Here is a 22,765-nt window from a genome sequence, read left to right as displayed (position 1 = left end):
CAAGGCTAGTTGGCCAGTTACATATAGGTAGATACACGGAGACCAAAACATACATAGAGATATACAGGTACATATAGACATACATGCAGCTATATATAGATGATACCCAGAACAGATGCACACACTGAGATACACAGCTACATATAGAGATAAACACCACCATATACACAGGTATATGCATACATTGATAGACACGCAGAGATAGGCAGCTACATATAGATAGATATGCAGAGATGGGCAGCTACATATAGATATGCAGGGATTGGCAGCTAAATATAGATAGATACGCAGAGATAGGCAGCTACATATAGATATGCAGGGATTGGCAGCTACATATAGATAGATACGGAGAGATGGGCAGCTACATATAGATAGATACGCAGAGATAGGCAGCTACATATAGATAGATACGCAGAGATAGGCAGCTACATATAGATATGCAGGGATTGGCAGCTACATATAGATAGATACGCAGAGATAGGCAGCTACATGTAGATAGATACACAGAGATGGGCAGCTACATATAGATATGCAGGGATTGGCAGCTACATATAGATAGATACGCAGAGATGGGCAGCTACATATAGATAGATACGCAGAGATAGGCACCTACATATAGATAGATACACAGAGGTAGGCAGCTACATATAGATAGATACACAGAGATGGGCAGCTACATATAGATATGCAGGGATTGGCAGCTACATATAGATAGATGCGCAGAGATGGGCAGCTACATATAGATAGATACGCAGAGATAGGCAGCTACATATAGATAGATACGCAGAGATAGGCAGCTATATATGGATAGATACACAGAGATAGGCAGCTACATTATCTACTGGCGGTCGCCAGTAGATAGTTATAGTTAGGACCGTGTTTCCATAGGAAATCTCAAAATTCTATTTTGAATAACTTTGGCGCCGGTTGACGAATCTTCGCGAAATTTTCAAAACTAATGGGGCGCTCCGCTCAGCTCCTACCCTGAAAGTCTCGGGGGGATTCGTCAAGCGGGGGCCGAGAAAAAAGGGGGGTCCCAAAACGCATTTTCCCCATGCATTTTCCCATAGGACCTTTAGTCGAAGGTACAGCCCGAACGGCTGAACAGAATTACTTGAAATTTGGCAGAGAGGTAGTCCTCAGGTCAGGGATGTGCCTTTTGCATATATGGAGTCAATCTGTTCAGTAGTTCCTGAGAAAATTGCAGTTAAAAGCACATACATATCTATAGCCGCACACCGTGCGCTTACCCTAACGTGCGCGAGCGTAATTCTGATTGGTTGTTACATGTCAGTCAACGTTCGAATTGGTCGAAATCAGGAAGTGTCGGCTGCCATTTTGTTTGTTTTCAGTGCGAGAGTGGAAAAGGAAGGTGGCGAACCTGAAAAGGGGGCAGTGTAGAGAGTTCCTGACCCCCTAGCCTTGGTCAGGGGGTCCGTGAAGGACCCCGAAGGCAGAAAAAAACATTCAAAGTTTTTTTTTTTTTAAATCGCGGAGGAAATCGCGGAGAAATTTTTTTAAAGTAGTTTATTGAAAAATAAATATATAAAAAAAATTATAATACATATATAACTTAGCATTTAAAAAAACGTACAAATTCACTGAAAAAACAATAGGTTTCACACACGTTGTAGTTAGGAATTAGCATTTAAAAAACCTTGCAAATTCACTTAAAAAACCATAGGTTTCACACATGTTATAGTTAGGTGGATATTTCACTCGTAAAAAACCAATGAAATTCCACCGTTATAGTTAGTTCAGATAACTATAACTCGCGCGACTGCCACTCTATCACAAGGATGATGTCATCAGTGATGTCAAGAGCGATGCCACTGACCATGTCATGAGTGATGTAATATGTGACGTCATGAGCAGAGGATTGCGGGCGCGCGAGTTATAGTTATCTGAACATAACATAACATGTGTGAAACCTATGGTTTTTTAAGTGAATATATATAGATACGCAGAGATAGGCAGCTACCTATAGATAGATACTCAAAGATAAGACAGCTACATATAGATAGATACGCAGAGATAGGTAGATATGCAGAGATAGGCAGCTACATATAGATAGATACACAGAGATAGGCAGCTACATATAGATAGACATGCAGAGATAGGCAGCTACATATAGATAGATACGCAGAGATAGGCAGCTACATATATATAGATACGCAGAGATAGGCAGCTACATATAGATAGATACGCAGAGATAGGCAGTTATATATGGTTAGATACACAGAGACAGGCAGCTACATATATATAGATACGCAGAGATAGGCAGCTACCTATAGATAGATACACAGAGATAAGACAGCTACATATAGATAGATACGCAGAGATAAGACAGCTTCGTATAGATAGATATGCAGAGATAGGCAGCTACATATAGATACACAGAGACAGTTACATATAGAAAGATACACAGTGATAAGCAGCTACATATATAGATACACAGAGATGGGCAGCTACATATATATAGATAAACAGAGATGGGCAGCTACATATAGCTATGCAGGGATAGACAGCTAAATATAGATGGATACGCAGAGATAGGCAGATACATATAGATACACAGATAGGCAACCACATGTAGAAAGATATATAGGGATAGGCAGCTACATATAGATACACAGAGATAGACAGCTACATATAGAAAGATGCACAGAGATGGGCAGCTACATATAGATATGCAGGGATTGGCAGCTACATATAGATACTCAGATAGGCAGCTACATTTACATTAGATTTCGCAGAGATAGGCAGCTAAATATATATAGATACACAGATATGGGCAGCTACATATAGATATCCAGGGATAGACAGCTAAATATAGATAGACACGCAGCACAGAGACAGGCAGCTACATGTAGAAAGATATAACCAGAGCTAGACAGCTACATATAGATACGCAGAGATAGGCAGCTACATATAGATAGATACACAGAGATAGACAGCTACATGTAGAAAGATATGCAGAGCTAGACAGCTACATATAGATACGCAGAGATAGGCAGCTACATATAGATACTCAGATAGGCAGGTACATATAAATAGATACACAGAGATAGGCAGCTACATGTAGATGGATAGGCAGAGGGAGGCAGCTATGTGTAGACAGATGTGCAGAGATAGACATCTACAAATCAATAGTTACAAAGAGATAGATAGCAATATATATATATATATATATATATATATATATATATATATATATATATATATATATATATATATATATATATATATACATAGTTACATATGCACAACTACATATAAGTACATAAATAAATACACAGATAAATCGATACATACATAGAGATGGACAAATATATACACAGATTGACAGCTACATATATTAGCGATACAGCTCCATATAGACAATTACTTATAGATACATAAAAAGGTACACAGACAGATTGATCCATACACAGAGATAGACCGATACATATACAGATAGGCAGATGGAAAGCTACAGAGACATATACATAGAGCTAGAATGCTACTTACAAAGACACAGTAGTAAACAACAGATGTAAAAAGTGGGGGTAGGCAGAACTTGGGGAGTTTCACTCCACGGAATTCTGCATACTTACATGAAAACTCAAGGAGATTCCGCTGAGTTCCACGATCGGGTGGAAATCGGCACATCACGCTGCTTGCGTTGATTGTTAGGGCTGGGTGCTTGTTCCGGGCTGCAAAATACTTGGCACACTAGACAGCACGGCTTCTTTGCTGCCGCTCGAGTACATTTTCTACTCGAATGGCAGCTTTCTCACTGTGAACAGTCGTGACTGCCTGCGTTGGGAAAATCTTGCCAGGTGCCTTACTAGCACCCGAAAATCATGCTAGGGGACAGAAAATCTTGCTTGTGCTCGTTCGCAAGCCATGTGCAGAAAAAATAATACCACGCGGCAGTTGGCGGAGTTTTGCCAGAATTCTGAATTACAACCTTAAGATAGTGTGTGCAAAAGTCTGCGAACTTCTTCGATGGAACAGAATTTATCACCTACCTCTAGCAAAATGTTACACAGAAACAGATAGATAAATACACAGAGATGGACATCTCCAGATAGATACACAGATATATGCAGAGAGACAGATACATATATAGGGATATATAGATACAAATACCAAGATATACACAGAGATAGACAGCCACATGAAGAGCTAGATACACTACCCATAGACAGCTACCCTATAGATAAATAGATACAAAAAGAAACAGCAACATCTAGATACACAGACAATACAAAAATAGACAGCTACATCTAGATTCACAGAGACAGATGCACAGAAATAAACAGCTACGTATAAACAGAGATCAACATATAGATAGGTACAAGATAGACAGCTACATATAGAGATAGATACAGCTACACATACACAGACAAACAGATGGCTACCTGAAGTTAGTTACCTAGCGATAGAAATCGGTATATAGATACATGCACCAATAGATGGATAAATATACCCTGATAGAGATGGAGAAATACACCCAGATAGAGATGCAAAGCTACATATAGACAGATTGATACACATAGATAGCTACATAGAGACAGAGAGATACATAGAGAAAGACAGGTACATATTGACACAATGACGTTAGACAGACAGAGAGACTGGCATTGACATTTGCCACATAGGGCTTAAACATGTCGCCATCTTGTTTTAGACAGGCTGTAGTCGCCGATTCTCATCGGATGGGAGGATGTGACCACACCCAGTAATACAGTCACTGATGCTGGTGGGATGGGAGGCTGTGACCACACCCAGTGATGTAGTCGCTGATGCTGGTCAGATGGGAGGCTGTGACCACACCCAGTGATGTGGTCCTGATGCAGGTGGGATGGGAGGCTGTGACCTCACCCAGTAATGCAGTCGCTGATGCTGGTGGGATGGGAGGCTGTGACCACGTCCAGTAATGTAGTCACTAATGCTGGTGGGATGGGAGGCTGTGACCACACCCAGTGATGTAGTCGCTGATGCTGGTGGGATGGGACGCTGTGACCACACCCAGTGATGTAGTCGCTGATGCTGGTGGGATGGGACGCTGTGACCACACCCAGTGATGTACTCACTGATGCTGGTCGGAAGGGAGGCTGTGACCACACCCAGTGATGTAGTCGCTGATGCTGGTGGGATGGGACGCTGTGACCACACCCAGTGATGTAGTCGCTGATGCTGGTGGGTTGGGACGCTGTGACCACACCCAGTGATGTACTCTCTGATGCTGGTCAGAAGGGAGGCTGTGACCACACCCAGTGATGTAGTCGCTGATGCTGGTCGGAAGGGAGGCTGACTGCATCCAGTGATGTTGTACTGCTGTGAGTGGGAGGAGCCTGTACAAGTGGTGAGTGCCGCAATGTAGTTAATGAGGAAAGCTCGTTCAGTCCCCTGGGAGATGTAGCAACTGGGAAATCTCTTGACAAGTTAAATGGCAATTCTTTGCCCTGGACTCTGAGCGTTGCTTATAGGGAAGTCCCGCAGGAGCTCATTAGCTTCGCGTCCATACCTCTATTAGTTGTTGACGGAAGCAGGAAAAGGTTGAGCCAATCTACCAAGAGCTGGGGTCGCCATAGACTTGTTTGTGATTGGTTCAATTCTTTGCGTCAGTGATGTGGGGTCTTATGTAAAATGATAGAAACCTTCAGTTATCATTTTAGGTTTCCTTTGAGGGGGGGCGGGGCTGCTCTGCTCTCGAAACAGGGCAGGGAAGGAGTTGTTTGCACATTCTTATTGGTAAAGCCACCATTGTGGCACATTTTAAATCCTGATTTTGTGCTTCTCCAGACCAAACACTCTTAAAATATACTGGCTACTAGTATTGGTGACACCTATACCTTGTAATCCTCATTGTCTTTTGTAACATTTTTGATGGACTGATTTACACACGTAGGATTCATTGTCTTGTATAATGTGTGCCTACCACCCACAAGACATGCCGGCCGCCACTGGGTGGACAGCAAAATTGAATAAAGGGCGTTGAAAGCTACTGCCCAGGAGGGCAGTCATCACAGACCAGGTTGGAAGATGGGTGGTTAGTTGTGGGCTGAGTGGACTTGGCAGAATGCAGCTCTGGTCCTGGAAAACTGTAGGTGAACAGGTAGGAGCTGGCTACCTGGCCTCACTTCAGGCCTGCTGGCGGGAAGCAAAGGGTCTGTGAGGAAACAGAATGAAAGGTTGTCAAGGGTGCCGGTCCCAGAATGGTTCTGATTGGCCCCTCGTGTTTTTTAATCATCGGTAGCTCTGGTTGCTGTGAAGCTGCATATACCTTTAAAATAAATTACTTGAAGTTCAAAGTTATGAAGATTCACAACATCACACACCCCTAGTGTCACAATTTAATCTCCAGTGTGTAAAGGTTGTGGTCTCAGCCCCCCTAAAATGCAGGCCGTGCATGCAGTATTTAGCAGAATATGTAGGTAGCTCATTTTTTTGTTTTTGTGAAGTTTCCAGGTAGTAAATATTATAACCAACACAAAGGTTATCTTTTAGAAGAGGCAGCAAGAAGCATCTGCCAAAAATAAATCCAATATTTCCTCGGACTCCCTTTGATTTCCCTGCCTCATGTGCAGTGTGCAGTAAAACAAGCTCTGATAACAGTCACCCCCGGTTCCACAGAATCGCATGGAGGTTTTAGAGAGTAATTCTGCGAGTTCCACTCACCCCGAGTTGAAATGTGCCTTGTGTGCTAGGAGAGGACTCACGGTGCAGATGGGGAACATGAGTAATGTTATTTTTAAAGACATACATGATGGCAGGACCACCATGCCACGTGGCAGTGAGCTGGTCTACTCTCAAGGACTTAGCGCCCTGAAGCGGACCCTTCATCTGTGCAAGAGCTGCTTTCAGGGCAATGCGTTTGGAAGCAGCAGACAGCTTTACATTAGAAGGCCCATCCATAGCTGGGGTGCAGGCAGGCCTCCAGAGGCTGCAGAAATGATGAATTCTAAAATGCACAAATAACTATACACCTGTTCGTCACAGAATGTAGATGAATGTAACAAAATCATTGGAGACAGTGGGAGTTTGTTTTCCTGCACCGCTTCAGTTTATAAATCACCAAATTGTAGCTAAACTTGTTTTGAACGTTGAATAATTGATCCCTGTTTCTGTGAATTTCGAGCTGTGCTCATACCTGGTGACACCCCAGTAGGACCAGAAAGGGCTGGCCCTCCCCCAGGCTCCTTTCCCTCCGGCGCTTGTACACCTTGGGGCAGATTTATGACCCCTTGCGCCACTTTTGCGTCACTTTTAACATGGGAAAAGTGACGCAAAAGTGGCGCAAGGGGCTCATAAATCTGCCCCCTTGTGTGGAGGCGGTGTGCAGTCGCACCGAGGCCCTTGCCAGCATGAGGCAAAAGGCAGAGGTTTCCTGCAGGGGAGGGAAGTTTCTTCGATTTCCACGTGCACAGGAATGGGCTGGAGATTAAGCACCATGGACAGCAGTGTGGGGGGAGCCTAAAGGGCACCATTTCTGTTGGCTGTCACATCACGTGTTTTTAGCTATGCAAGAAGGCACATGTACGAGAGAGAAACTGAACTTGGCAATCATTGCAAAACACAGGTGGAACAGCTTTGGTTAATTCACCCTGTGGGTGTCACCAGCATCACCCGAGCTGCTGCCAAAATGTCCTTCTACCTGGTAAGTACTATCGAGAATCTGTCCCCAGCTGTACCGTGAACATCTGTCCTGGAGATCTGCTCCAAGTGCTAGAGACGATGGCATCTGTTTTACTCACAAGGATGAAGGAGGCAGATCTTGCCCATTGCATCTCTGCTCTTCAGAAGTGGGACAGTGTGGAAGACCTAGGGCTGTGACAGCCTGTAAAAGAACCAGTTGCTCAGCAGAAACTGGATATTTTCTTCGGCCAGCCCATGTGAAACGTCACTGGGAGGGACCTGGAGCGATTGCAAAGAGCACCCAGTAGCAAGTTGCAATAGGTCATTGCAGCTGCCCTGATGTAGTAGGAAGCCCACCCTGCAACTAGACACAAGGGACCAGGGCAGGCTTTAGGGATGGTGGTGCCCAGTGTGACAATCTTTGTTGGCATCGCTCCCCACCTACCCCCCAACCTTCAAAAAACTTCCTTCTCCACAAATTCCCTCGCTACCACACTCCATCGGTGCCCCTCATCTCTCCATAGCCCCTCTCTCACGTGCATTTAATTTGTTTTAAAGCCCTACTCATACCAGCCCTTTACATCAGACACACATTATACAGAGGGAAGTATTATACGTGTGTTAATCAGTCTATAGGAAATGTTACAAACACAATGAGGGTTACAAGGTATAGGTGTCACATGACACCGATACTAGTAGGCAGTATATTTATAGAGTGTTTGGTCTGGAGAAGCACAAAATCAGGATTTAAAACGTGCCACGATGGCTTCAATAATAAGAACGAATCCATGTTTTCCATTTTCACTGATTTTTACAGATAAATACAGACAGAAAACCATTTATTTTCTTGTCTGAATTTATTTTTAAATGTGGATAAAATAGAAACTGGGTGCTTTTTGAGTGATTCTAAATACTTTCCGCCATGACTGCCAAGTCAATATCTATGTGGATTGATAGGTAAGGGGGTTAAAAAAGAAAGGAATTTTAGAAAAGAGGCTTAAACAGCAGTACCTATTGGTTAAATAAATGTGGAAATATACCAATTAGAGTCATTTTTTTCACCAAACCAAAACTAAATATGAATAAATACAGATGGAAATGTTAAAAAAAATAAAAATAAAACCAGGAGCTATAATTATTACTCAAAATGGATCCTTTTTTGCATCTTTAGGATAATTAAAGACTACAGATTTTTTTTTCTAACCTATACCAAGCAGTTTGCATGCAGCTCTTACATGGCAGATCATAGCTTACTGTGCTATATCTGCAAGTAAAGAAATGATCTACTTTTGGATGAAGACCAACTTCCTGGAGCTGAACACTGACAAGATGGAAGTGCTGATGAGTTTTGGGACCACCACCTCCCCATGGAACGACACCTGGTGGCCCTCTGAACTAGGACCGACAGCCACAGACCACACCCGCATCCACGGCATCATCCTGGACAGCAAACTCACCATGAAAGGCCAGATCCGCACAGTTTTCTCTGCCTGCCCCCAAGCGCTCCGCACGCTCTGAAAGATTTTCAGATGGCTCCTCATCACCACCAGGAAAACCATTTCTAAAGCTCTCGTCACCAGCTGGCTGGATTATGCGCTACGCTGTATGCAGAAATCACCACCCAACTCCTGAAGAGACTCCAGAACTCAGCCTCCAGACTCCCCCTCGACCTCCTCAAATGGACCCACATCACCCCCCACCTCAGGATCCTTCCCTGGCTCCCAATTCAGAAAAGATGCCAAATTCAAGATGCTAACACACGCCTAAGAGGCCCTCCATGAACAAGGGCCAGCATACATCGCCCACCGCCTGAACTTCCACCAGCCATCCAGCCACCTGGGCTCCGCCTACCTCTCCCTCATACATACTCTCCAGATCCACTGAAGCTATAGTGGAGGACTATCCTTCTCTTACCTTGCCTCTAGGTTTTGGAACAACCCTCCCCTTCACCTCCAAACATCATCCTCACTCCTGTAATTCAGGAAAGGACTCAAGACGTGGCTCCTCCACTGATCTCAGCCAGACCTAGCACCTAGATACCCTCTCAGGTGATTAGCTGCTCTCTATAAATCCTAGTTGATTGATTTATCTCTGTCACAAAAGCAGTAACCTACTGAGTGATCCAAATAAAATTCAGTTTGGTGTTGTGTGGCACACATTCTTTGCAGCAGGCACATTAACCCTCTATTTTACTTTTAACACGAGTGGAAACTGCCACAGGACAAAATTAGATCTCTCTACAGCAGGAACAGTAATAAGCAGAGTTATCTTGACATTTTTATAGTTGCCTGAAAAGTGCTGGACATACAAAGAACTATGCAGCAGGTACTTTTTAAAGCGGTGTTATTCCTAAAAACAGCGACCCCGATGCCCCTCCCCCTATCCAAGGTCAGCAGCAGGTCCGGCTGCACCGGACGCACCACCCTAGAGCAGACCCTGCAGGAACTGATTATTGAGGAACTAGCTTTAACTTTCTAAACATTTTGCTGCAGTTAAACTTGAGCCAAGTTTATTTGCTGTCCTAGAAATTAGCCCTGTTTTTATATTCAGACTTTTAAAAAGTATTCTTTCTTCTGCAAATTACCTGGGAACAAATGTTTTTTCACTGCAAAAATGAATGCAGTGCTATTCACTGTGTGACCACTTTGGAAAACTAGAGACTGCACATTGCGTTGTCTGATTTTGCTTGCAAAAGCTGACTTGTGTCAAAAAGCATTCTTTGGTTCAGTACTTCATGGTCCCTGCATCAGAATCGTGTGCACTATATTTTTGTGTTACCTGAATCACATGCACCCTAACTAACATCACCAGTGGTGCAAAGCAGAAGCATTGTTGCTGACATGACAACACCTCACACAAGTGTGGTTCATTGACTGGGTGACGCAGGACGCGTCAAAGGAGGAACAGCTGCATTGCTCAGTAAAACCACAAGCTTTTGAAAAATCTTGCAGTTGAAACAGGGATTTTAGCAAATTTGAGAAACACATTGTGCACCAGAGTATGGGCTAAAGCCCTGTATCCTTTTCTGTTTTACAACTAAGCCCAGTGGTGCATTTTGGACTCCATATAGCTGTGTATGTTACAGTTTTATACAGCGTGAGCATTGGATTACTTTACATGAGCACTAAATTACAGTGCACAAGATCAGATGCATTTTATTTTGAAGCACAGGAGTTTAAGTGATTTGCCCAGAATCAAAGGATGTTGAGATGAGGCCCGGATTGGACCCGTCTCCCCACATCCAAAGTCGGCAGCTCTGACTGTTACGCTATATCCATATTTCTCAATTTGTGTGTGAAATTCATACACAAGTGGGATGATTGTGTATGATCACGTATTTTGTTGGAATGTCTTTATGAAGAGATAAAAACAGCAGTGACAAATACTGGAATGTTCATCCACAGTCTTGCCTGTGAATACTTGCAAGGGTTTGTTTTAAAACTGGACTTAGGGGCATATTTTACAACCTTTGCCCCAGTGATGCTCAAACAATTTTCAGAGTGGAGTTGCTGACGTCAATACTACATCACTGAAGTCATAAGGATTGTATAAAAATACTCGCACATACAGTTTTACTGACAAAACTCTAGCGCACACAAATGCTAATGTGTGGAAATCGGGTTCAATGAATCGTTACCATTTACATCATTTTTTATGATCCTTTTAAAAACTTTGTTTCCATCACACTTCAGAATTACAAATATGTGCTTAAATGTCCTTCCCTAACTGTTGCTATACTGTTGATGTACAGTTCACTAACAGGTAATCACATTGTATTGTTTGTTACAAAAAGTGACATCCTACAGACTTTCCTTTCACACTCATTGTACCCAGCAAGTTATTCACATAGTTCACCTTAAAAACTACTCTCACTTTGCAGTTATAAAATGAAAAGTAAAGACCAATCCCCATGTTACAAGAATAAGCAGCAATTTTGACAGAAGACATATCCTGACATTTGACCCCTGTCATTGAAGGTCAGGAAATGTAACAAGATAAGTGCAAAATGTAAAGGCTTCGGTATTTATTGGTCGTTCACCCTCTGAATATCAGGACTTTTGTGACTCATCAAAAATCGGACTGCGACGTACCAGTGTGTTTCAACTACGGTGGGCATCACTGGTGGTATTTTCACTAGTGTAAATTACTTGTAATTACCGTAAAATTACTCGTAATTATGTGAAAGCGTGATCTAGCATTTAGCGTTATTTTGTTAGTGCAAAATGCAGCCTGGCATCCAAAATGGGCTAGAGGAGGCCTTCTGTGCTAAGAAAATAGCACCAACTGCGACAGGATACGAACAGCAAACTGCGACAGGATACGAACAGCAAACTGCGAGAGGATACGAACAGCAATGGCCAGCAGGCACTCGCTCTTAGTTTGTTGTTCCTGTGCTCCTGTGGTAGGATTTTTGCCTCAAATTACTCTTACACACTCAACATACAGTAATCACAAGGGTACTCTGTAATTACCGAAATTATTCCAATTACTTTGGCGTAATTAAAATTTCTCCCAGGCCTAGTTGTGACCCACAGTTTGAAAAACGGGGTTCTAGAACAAAAAGCATTTTAGAACTCTCTGGGGTTTGTATCTAGCATTCTGAAAACTGGCCTCGTCACAATTTGCTCAAGTCGGCTCCATCAGACATTAACTCCATGAGTGGGGTCCCCGCTTGTATGTTTTGACACCCCGTGCTTGTTTTGCAGGCACCGTTGCTGGCCTCCTTGTTGACGGCGGAGTACCTTTTAAGCGAAAGGGTGTGAGTGCATGATGAAAACTGAATCTGCCAATCCGAGTAGAGCTATAATAAAAAGTAATATTGTAAACCTCATGGATTTTATTGCTTAATGCCAGTAAGAATATCTAGTGTAGTGTATGTTAATATAGGGATGATTTCAGAAGATAAAAGCGGTCAGAAAGAACTTCACAGACTGAGCGCCCGCCATAGTGGCTTGGGCCATACTGAACTTTTAAGGCAACGGGCTAGTGATAGGCGCGGCCCAATGTTTAGGAGATATTGAAACAAGTAACTGACCGTCCCTATGCCACTGACCTGGCCTTGCTCAGGGGCTCAGTGTGCCCAGTTTAATTTTTAGATCTGGCCTAGAGACAGCTTCTGCTATCTTGCTAGTCTCTTGTTCTCTAAAAAAATATTTTGAAAAATGCATGCAAAGATACAGGGAATTTCAACGAGTTCTCTTCGCCCACTGGTCGGTTAACGGTCATCCACATTTTGATTCTGCCCTGCACAGCATGCACAGCAGAGAGTTGGCCGTCCTGCTTTAGCTATTGGCCGGCTTCAATACCAGTGGATGTCTAAAGCCGCCCAAAAAAATTCACTGAAGTGGCAAGGCTGGGGGACAATTCTATGTCAGGACCGGAGGCTCCGATTATGCTTCTCATTTCTTTACTCTAGGAAGCTCGGCAGCCAATAAGAATACAATAACAAAATCACGTAACCAACCATAGAGTATCGTGATATATAAGGACTGAGCACAACCATAGTGTCCTCTTTCTTTGCTGCTCCGCAGCCAGTTAAGTGCTTTTCACTTTGCTTTTACTTGGAATATGTGTGTCTGATGTAAACGGTTTGCTGCCAGATAATTTCGCTTCCGATTGCTGTTTGAGCCTTGTGAATCATTATTCATGTATGTTTGATGTAATCTGGGTGTTCCCTGTGTATTGTGCTCGCCGGGCAGTGCTGGGGCCGATTCGGTGTACTCACCGTCACTTGTGTGGTGTTTCTAGTTGCTCCGTTGGTGGCGGTTTGCCCGCAGCGCTCTGTAGGCTTCTCCGACTCGGCGGAGATCGCGGTTGTGTGTGGAGCGGGAGGTTCCGGGGAGCGAGGCCGCGCATCAGAGTGACGCGCGGTCCTCTTTCTATTGCCACGAACCTCAGCCACCACGCATGCATGGCGGCCATTTTGCCCTGAAATACACTATCGGGCATTAGATGAACGCCGAAACAGCGTTTTTTAGTGTTTCCGACCCTCGTGCTGCTCCAATTAAAGCACAAAAGGCTCGTTTTTGCTCCCCTGATGTCCCATTTGTTTGAAAATACAGTGGGGCTGTACAATCACGCATAGGCTTTGCCTAAAGTGGGTAATTAGCAAGCTCTTCCTCCCTCCACTTCAGAAATTCCATCCTTATACGTCCTTAGTGGATTGTTTGAGCTTGCCTGGGGCTACCACTCCCCCTGACTTCTTCTATATATATTATTCCAATCTGTATTCTATTTAAATAGTTGCAGGCTGTCCTCCTGGGTCGGTGAATTCACACTTGGTGTGCTAAGATGGCTGAATACTACGAGGAGGATTATTATTATTATGAGGAGGAACCCTCCGGTTCTATAGAACAAGACCTCGTGGAGGCACTGGACGCAGGTGTCCAGCATTCGGTGAATTCGGCACTTGTAAGGGCTATTGCGCCCCTCAAACATCATCTTTGTACCTATGCCAAGCAACAAGGCTGGCTCCCCTCTTCAGGCCCTCGTGCCAGACCTGGGGGTAAAGGTAAGACGAATCCCCACGCCGCGGACTTTGCTAGATTAGCCAAATCAATGGCGGATCAGGAACGCGCTACTTCTAGTAGAGAAGCCACGATCACTGAGATTTCTCAGGAAGATGATGACCAGGACACTTCCTCGGACCCCTCCACAGACCAGGAGGAGTCTCCTCCTCCTGCCAAAAAGGCAAGGAAGGAGAAACATGCGGAAGCAACCCCCTCCACTAGAGTCCTCAATTTTGAGCCTGCGGACATCATCCACCCTAATTCTACTGCTTGGCTCCCACCCCAAGAGGTGGCAGTTTATGTCCAGTCGCACCTACGCCAGGCGTTCGATAAAGAAGTACGGGCACGTCTGCGATCTGAGTGCCCTAGGCCTGATGTGGCGGACATAGTAGCGGATACTCCCGAGGTGGACCCCTTGATGCTTACTTAAATACTCAAAGGACCCCAAGAAGGGCCTTGACAGATCTTGGAGGTCCTGTCAGGACAAGTTGTTGGATATAGCTGGGCCTCTGACCAAAGTTCTTGAGCTTGGTTTTAGAGCCAAAGAGTCGTCGCTCACTGTTAACTCTGACGAGTTGATTGGCTGGGCCCAGAGGGCGGTGTGCAAACTTGGCAATGCCAACTGTGCACTTTTGACGGAACGCCACCGGTCCATTCTACTGAAGCTGGACCCCAAACTGGCCGAGTTGTCCACATCAGAATCGGGCCCACTAGCCCAGGGTCTGTTATTTGGCCAACCTATTTTGAAAGAACTAACCAAATTTGTGGCTACCTTTTAGTGGGCTTGATAAGGCCCAAGGATCACTCAAGCGGGCTTTCCGCCCGGTTTTTGGCAGGGCCGGACGCTTTTGTGGGCGCTCGTTCGGCCGGGGTTACGGTCAAGGCACCCAGCATGGCCAGCAGAGAGGAGGATATCAAGACAACAACTCTTCCAATACCTCCTCCTTCTACCCCACTCGACGATCTCGGAACAAATTCCGCAAAGGAAGATTTGGTGGCAATTCCAGTGGTCCACAAGATTCCGGAAACTCAGGTGAGCCTGATTCCTGGTTCCGAGGTGATTTTGGGGGGCAGAGTAGGATGTTTTCTGAACAACTGGCGCGAGATCTCTCAGGATGCTTGGGTGTTAGAAACAGTGCAAGGGTACAGAATAGATTTTTACGACTCCCCATCCCAAGACGTCCATCCCACTCCGATGTCTTTTTCCCAACGAGATCAGAACTTTATCTTAGCAGAAATCAAGTCCCTGCTTCGGAAAGGTGCCATAACGATCTCCACCCTCAACCCTCGAGGTTTCCTCAGCAACGTCTTCCTTGTGGAGAAGAAAGAGGGTGGATCAAGACTGGTTTTAAACTTAAAAGATTTCAATTCCTGGGTTGTGTACAGGCATTTCAAGATGGAAGGCATCCATCTTCTGCGAGACCTCCTCCAGGAAGGGGACTGGATGGTCCGGCTGGACCTAAAAGATGCGTATTTGTCCATTCCTATTTTCGCCCCTCACCACCGATTCCTGCAGTTTCTGTGGAAAGGGATTTGTTACGAGTACAAAGTTCTCCCGTTCGGACTAGCGTCAGCACCTTGGTGCTTTACGAAGCTTCTTCGGCCAGTGGTAGAATCTCTCAGAGCATGAGGTGTACGCCTCATCGTCTACCTAGATGACCTAATTCTCATGGCGCAATCCCCTCAGTTAGTGGTCTTACACCTCAATTGGGCGATCAATCTCTTGCAGAATCTGGGGTTCATTGTCAACCCACAGATAGAGTTCCTAGGCTTCTTAGTCAATTCCCTGACTTGTCAGCTCTTGATGCCAATGCAGAAGATCAGAGCTATCAAACGAGAGTTGAGAGTTACTCTGCACAAACAGACGATATCTCTGAGGTCCCTAGCCCGATTAGTGGGCTTGCTGGCTTCGTCAATTCAGGCTATCTTCTCGGGCCCCCTCCACTACCGGGCCCTTCAACGGATCAAGATTCGCCATCTCCAAAAAGGCCTCAGCTACTCACAACAAATTCCCCTCTCAGAGGAGGCAAGGCTAGAGATGATATGGTGGTTACACCACATGGAAGCCTGGAATGGCCGAGCAATATTCGGATCGGCTCCGGATGTCGTAATCGAATCCGATGCCAGCCTGTGGGGTTGGGGAGCCCGTTGCGGCCAGTTGTCCACGGGTGGTCGTTGGTCGCCGGAAGAACTTTCCTTACATATCAACTGCCTGGAACTGTTGGTTGGTTCCTGTGTGATCCGATGCTTGTCGCCCCAGAACTTGAAGACAGATTGTTGTATTCTTCTTCGGATGGACAATGTTTCGGCAGTTCGTTACGTCAACAAACTGGGTGGTACGAAGTCCCGAATGCTGGCAGAGATTGCCAAAGTCTTCTGGCACTTCTGCCTTCAGAACAGAATCTCAGTAGTGGCGGAATACCTTCTGGGCTACAGCAATGAGGTGGCGGACTGGCACTCCCGCCATCTGCAAGATTTCAGCGACTGGATGCTGCTTCCTCAGGTGTTTCAGAACCTGACTCGCCTTTGGGGTTCCTGTCAGATAGGCCTATTTGCATCCCATCTCAACAGACATGTTCCAAAGTTTTTCAGTTGGAGACCGGACCCGGAGGCTCTTGCCTCGGACGCATTCCTTCAGGAGTGGCCGCCGACCTTGTGTTACGCATTTCCCCCATTCATAATGATCCCCAGGGTTCTAGCACGAACCAGATCTTATCGGGCAGAACTCATCCTGATCACTCCTTTTTGGAGGGCTCAAGCTTGGTTCCCGGTCCTTCTGGGCATGATTTGCGCAGTACCTATTCTTCTCCCTCGGTTGAGGAACCTATTGCTGGACCCTCTACAGAATCCCCATCCATTAGTGCTCTCAGGCCAACTTCCTCTTGTAGCTTGGCGAGTTTCAGGGACAGATGGAAAGTCCCAGGCCTTTCACAAGAGGCTGACAGATTTTTAAACGAGGCCTGGTCAGCCAATACCCATAAAAGATATGCTTCCGCTTGGAGAAGATGGTGTGATTGGTGCACTCAACGGGAGGTGGATCCCGCTAAGGCACATGTCTCTCTAGTTGTTCATTTGCTGGCCTCATTAGCGTCTTCAGGTTTAGCGTAAAGAACGGTCAACAACTTTCGGTCCGCCATCTCAGCTGGTCATATACCCATGGATGGTAAGCCCATTGGGGAGCATCCATTGGTGTGTAAACTGCTCAGAGGTGTACGGATGGTGAAGCCCCCGTGTCTCAAATATTCTCAGTTATGGGATGTCTCCATGGTCCTTACGTTTCTGGAGGCTTGGCCTTCTAATAAGTATTTGTCCCGGAAACAGCTGTCAGCTAAACTAACGATGCTATTATGTCTAGTTTCATGTAAACGAGTTTCGGATGTAAGAGCATTGGATTTGGCGGGCGTAGGTTTTCTCCGGAAGGGGTGACCTTCACCTTATCTTGAAGGACTAAATGTAATACTACGTCTATTTCATACCCAGCTTTTCCCAATAATTCTAAGCTGTGTGTAGTGCAATGTGTTAAAGACTACGAGGTAAGTACTGCAGAATTTCGTACAGATGTGCATGGTCAATTGTTGATTGCTCTGCAGAAGCCTTTTCGCCCAGTGACTCCAGCGACTTTGTCGAGATGGATGCGTTGGCCCATGGGCGAAGCTGGTATTGATACTTCCAAATTTGGAGCACATTCAGCTTGTGGTGCTATGGCCTCTAAGGCCTATTCAGCAGGGGTCAGTTTGTCAGACATTATGAACGCAGCTGACTGGTCTACTAGAAGTACGTTTAAGGCTTTTTATTACAAACCCATAGTGGATGTAGCTTCTGTGGTGGTGGCTAAGCTTTGAACAAGCATAATCGGAGCCTCCGGTCCTGACATAGAATTAAAAATTTGCGAACATTCGTGACAAGAATTTTCAATTCTATTAAGGACACGGAGGCGAGGATTATCCCACCCAAAACTGTGATGCATTATATGATATGTAATTAATCATTAATGGTGTATATACTGCATATGTCTTCTCTCTCCCACCCCTTTTTTCGACATGGTTGATGTTTTGTCTCTGGATGATGGACAGCTATTACGGAGTACTCCTTTACTATTTCAGGTGCAGATAATAAGTAAAGGCCTGTCTACCCGGGCAGCTGCTGCTGAGGTTATGCAGTTCTTCGTGTTCCCACGCTGTTGCAGTTCCTGGGCCGGGTCCCCGTTCATAGGACAGCCCCGTTGGGCCTTCAAGTTTTGATAGTTTGGAGAAACTCTCATTCGCCGGTTGGATTCAAGAACAGAGTGTGCATGGACTTGACTATTATGGTTACAAAGAAAGAGGACACTATGGTTGTGCTCAGTCCTCATATATCACAACACTCTATGGTTGGTCACGTGATTATGTTATTGTATTCTCATTGGCTGCTGAGCTTCCTAGAGTAAAGAAATGAGAAGCATAATCCTCGCCTCCGTGTCCTTAATAGAATTGAAAATTCTTGTCACGAATGTTTGAAAATTTTTCATTCTCTACTTTCTACTGATGGTTTTTTCGCTATGATTTTTTACACCTATACAGAACATTATTTTTACTTTCTATTACTGTTACATTTTCAATACCTACAGTATATGTTTGCAAATTACAATAAAAACATGCTTTCTTGACAAGATCAAACCTATTGCTTCTGTCAATACTATTTTTCGAAATGCATTGATAAACACCTCTGCCTAATGCTGTTTCGAGGCACTGTGAACAAAAGGTATACCTACCTCAATTTGCTGACACTCATTGAATCGACCTCAGAGGATGAAGAGCTGGGCCTGCTCTAACTTGTGATGTGCTGACATCTACTACAGGCAGTTAATTCACAGAGTCACCCTGCTGGCTATGTAAAACATGGTTTTTTACAGACGTGTATCAGTAAATATAAAAAGACAAGACTCATTTATTTAACACAGACATCAGAAAATTTCCTTTTGAGACATGTTTTATTCCAAAAACATTTGTTGAAGAAGGAATAGAAAAAAGTCTTTCATCTGGTCATCGGCTATATGTGTGTGAGCGAGTATAATGAAGGGGGGGGGGTTCTTTCATGCTGTACTGCAGCCACACAAGCTTCTCTCAGCACAAAGACTTTCCTTCCTTTGCATTCAAAGCACAGGTCCTGCCGAGGTTTACCCCTTGCAGCAGGAGCTCCGTGACTTGTTCCAATCCGCAGCAGGTCGTGAGAGGGGCAATAAAGCCGTAGATGCCCCCCAGGAAGATGCTAATGGGCCAGCCCAGAAAGATCAACACCAGCAGCCAGAATATACACCAGAAGATGCACTTGCAGTCCGCCATCTTGGATCTGGAAAGGTAAAGTAAAGGGCAAATCAGTTACATGCCCTTCCGGCTCTTGCAGGAAGTGCTGATAGAGACTGCTGTGAGGGTTCACACAATTCACACCCCAACTCATTCTATTCTGTTTATGTGAATCCGTGCATTACCACATATTTAAATTGGGTCAAAAGATTGCCCATAATTTGGAAATCGCTGTGGAAAATGGTATTTGAAGACTATATTTTGTTCCACTTAAAAAATGGTAATGTTTAGGTGCACATCAAAAACAAATGTCTATAATTTCGACCAGTGAGAGAAAAAAAAATGGTAAAAAAATGACATTGCCTAATAGAACAAATTTTGTTGGGTTAAAAATATGTGACACAACGTACAAATATAATTTTGAATTTATTCGTGCTACAAAAAAAGTTTGTTAAAAGTGGAAACATTTGGCTTTAAAGTGGGATTAAAAACTGTAATTAAATTTGTATTTTAGAACTTTATAGTAAAAATTGTGTAAAATGACATAACTTACATACTAATTTGTTTTGTGTCACAACATATTTGTGACGCAAAACAAGTTAGGAAGTTCAAATGTTACTTATACATAGTGATGCATGCGCTTACAGATTCCTTTTGTTAAATCACAGGTATTCCCTGGAAACGATTAGTTTTTTCTGAAGGATTCCCAAAGGAAACAACTCAAACATTTGTATTTAGAGATGGTTTGTGTCATGCTAACATTGTTACGTGGCTGTTACTTTAGAGAGCTGGTGGACCGGAGCATTATAATTAAAGGAAGTGTTAAAGAGTCACAATGCACTGTATGCAAGGTCCCCCCACACAGCTCCCTGTAGTACTCATTAGGCCAGGCCTTTCATTGCACTTAGTTGAAGGCACTTAGTTGAAGGCCTGTTCAAAGAACAGGTTTCCAGAGTTTTCAAAAAGATTTTTCGTTGTGCGACAGTCACCCACGCTGCCATGATTGTACAGCCCTAGATTTGCAAAACAGAAACAGACAGCCCTGGTCTCTAGGACTGAAAATCAATTTACAAAGTTCATAGTGTATCAGTTTAATGGAGAATTGGTGTCCCTCTTAAACTCAGATCTTGAATATAGGAATCCAGCTGTGAAAAGGAAGTTCCAGTACCTCATGTTTGTGAACAAGTCACTCTATGAGCTGTCCACAGCACCCTTTGTATCCTTTAAATCTGTACTGCCAATCTGATTGGTCCCACGGCTTGAATTGGGAGGGGACAGGATTACACACCCTTCTTTTTGGTAAACCTGCGGAGGTGGGCAGAGACCATGCCAAGTGAAGTCCTGGGTCCCTGTTTTTTTTATTTTTATTATTTAAACGTTAGAGTTAGAGCAGGCCATGAAAGTGCTTTTAAATCCTTTTTTTGGTAGACCTGCACTGGAGGGCAGGAAATCTAGGGGCATATTATCAAGGACGGCGTTAAAAATTATTGCCGGTTTAGCGTCAGAAAACTGCCGCTAAAGCGGCGAAAATGGGCTTGATAATATGCCCTGGAGAATTCCAATAGAAGCCCATGTTGACACCTGAACCTGGGCTTCTATGGGAATTCTCAAGGGCATATTATCAAGCCCATTATCGCCGCTTTAGCGGCAGTTTTCTGCCGCTAAACCGGCGATAGATTTAATGCCGTCCTTGATAATATGACCCCAAGTACTTTCTGCTCACTTTTAGGACCCGCATAGAGAAAGGTTAGCCGTGTGTCAGAGCTCCATTGATGAACAAAGACGATACCCAAAGAAGGGCTTTAGCCATTGGATGCTGTGCATCAGCCTGCTTCAGTCATTGGTTGATTTGAATTAACTTCCTTGGGCCAATGTACGATGACTATGTCAAATTAGCTATCACCCTAAAGCATGCTTCCCTTGCAGTGAGTGGACATTAGTGTCCATGCCCTGCAATGGAGGTACACCTCTTTTTTTATACCCACGCTACAACTACCCCTATTACCTTTCCACACCTATGTATACCCCTACGACCGCGACTCCTACTACTATTATTACCCACCTTCCTACACTTTCTCCCTTACCTTCTGAGGAGCTCCTCTTCCTTTGCACTTCCTTTTTCTTGTCTAATATCTACTTCCTGTTTAGCCTCATCTCCTCTCTTGCTACTCCTGCTCCTGCCCTTGCTCTCCTACACTTTGCCACAACCCTTCCTCCTGTACCCCTCTCTCCTGTAGTCTCCTCCTCACGGCAGCTGACTGACTCGGCCACTTTTTCCTCGCTGCAGCAACTCATCTCATTGCTCTGTAGTCAAGCCACGGAACTGGACGCAAAATTATCTTCGGTGACTTCAACAATATGCTACAGCCTGCTGTACAGGATGCCCACTGATGCCAGGGCCCATATTATAGACAGGGTGTCCTGCCCTGTGCCGCAGCATACCTTTAACTGGGTGCACCGTGTGCAGACGGAGTCAATGCATCCTATCACAATGAATGCGCTGCCCCCAGCAGAGCGTTGAACCTGTGCCTGTCCTTGGGACAGCGCATTAGTGAAAAGGGAGGGAATGACTCCACCTTTCAATGTGCAGGAGGCAACCTGGTCTGCACTGAAAGGGTGGGGGCAGAGATCCCCTCGCAGGTTGTTGCAGTAAATAACTGTGGAGGGGGGTGGGCGCACACTGCCTCACTCTCCAGCACTCAGTTTGCCCCGATGCATCATAATAAATGCAGTGCATGAGAACACTTTTCTTCGGTGTCAGGATTTAGTTTTTCACCCTTGTTGGTGCAGCCAACTGTGTTCACCTGCAGGGGTATATCTCTGGGAGTAGGGGACACCTCAGAATGTCTTCCCCGTTTTTTGGGTGAGGGGGACACGCTGACTGCAAGCCACCTCTCTGTGGTGCACAGCCAGGTCGCCCCCTGACAGGTCCTTCACTTCTGTGTCATACAGGGGAGGGAACGGCCCCTTGAAATTGCACCGGAGCTACATGTACAATTGTACGATCTGTATTACAAAAGGGGCCGCACAAGCATCTTTTATAATTCAAAAGAGCCAACGGAGGTGCAGAAAGCAGGCCCACATGCCCATCGCAAACCCGAGGTACGTTTGATTGATTGCTGCAGGAGAATCTATAGCTACTCTTGCGAGTCATAGAACTGTACGTGAAGCGTCCTGCGTTAAACTTACAGACTCCTGCTAAAGAGAAGCTTTTGTCATCACTCCCGGCTGTATAGGACTCACAGCGGTGGCAGAGAAGTGATTATAGTTGCAAAACACGCCATTTTACCTAAAATACTTTTTGTTATATATTGCATACCTAAATTACTTTTTGTTATGTATTGCAAA

The 22,765-nt window shown here is 44.7% G+C and overlaps 1 long non-coding RNA gene across 3 annotated transcripts in view; it reads right to left on the bottom strand.

The window, feature by feature from the left end:
- Positions 1 to 19,085: 19,085 nt before the first annotated feature.
- LOC146799698 (uncharacterized) overlaps positions 19,086 to 22,765 on the bottom strand; it is a 170,621-nt gene continuing 166,941 nt past the window's right edge. For all 3 annotated transcript variants that reach the window (XR_014968963.1, XR_014968964.1, XR_014968962.1), the window contains one exon: positions 19,086 to 19,463. This is a non-coding gene — a long non-coding RNA (uncharacterized LOC146799698). The remainder of the gene's footprint in view (positions 19,464 to 22,765) is intronic.

This window comes from Triturus cristatus, chromosome 9, assembly GCF_964204655.1.
Source record: "Triturus cristatus chromosome 9, aTriCri1.1, whole genome shotgun sequence".
Lineage (NCBI taxonomy): Eukaryota > Metazoa > Chordata > Amphibia > Caudata > Salamandridae > Triturus > Triturus cristatus.
This window is presented reverse-complemented; position numbering and strand designations above follow the sequence as displayed.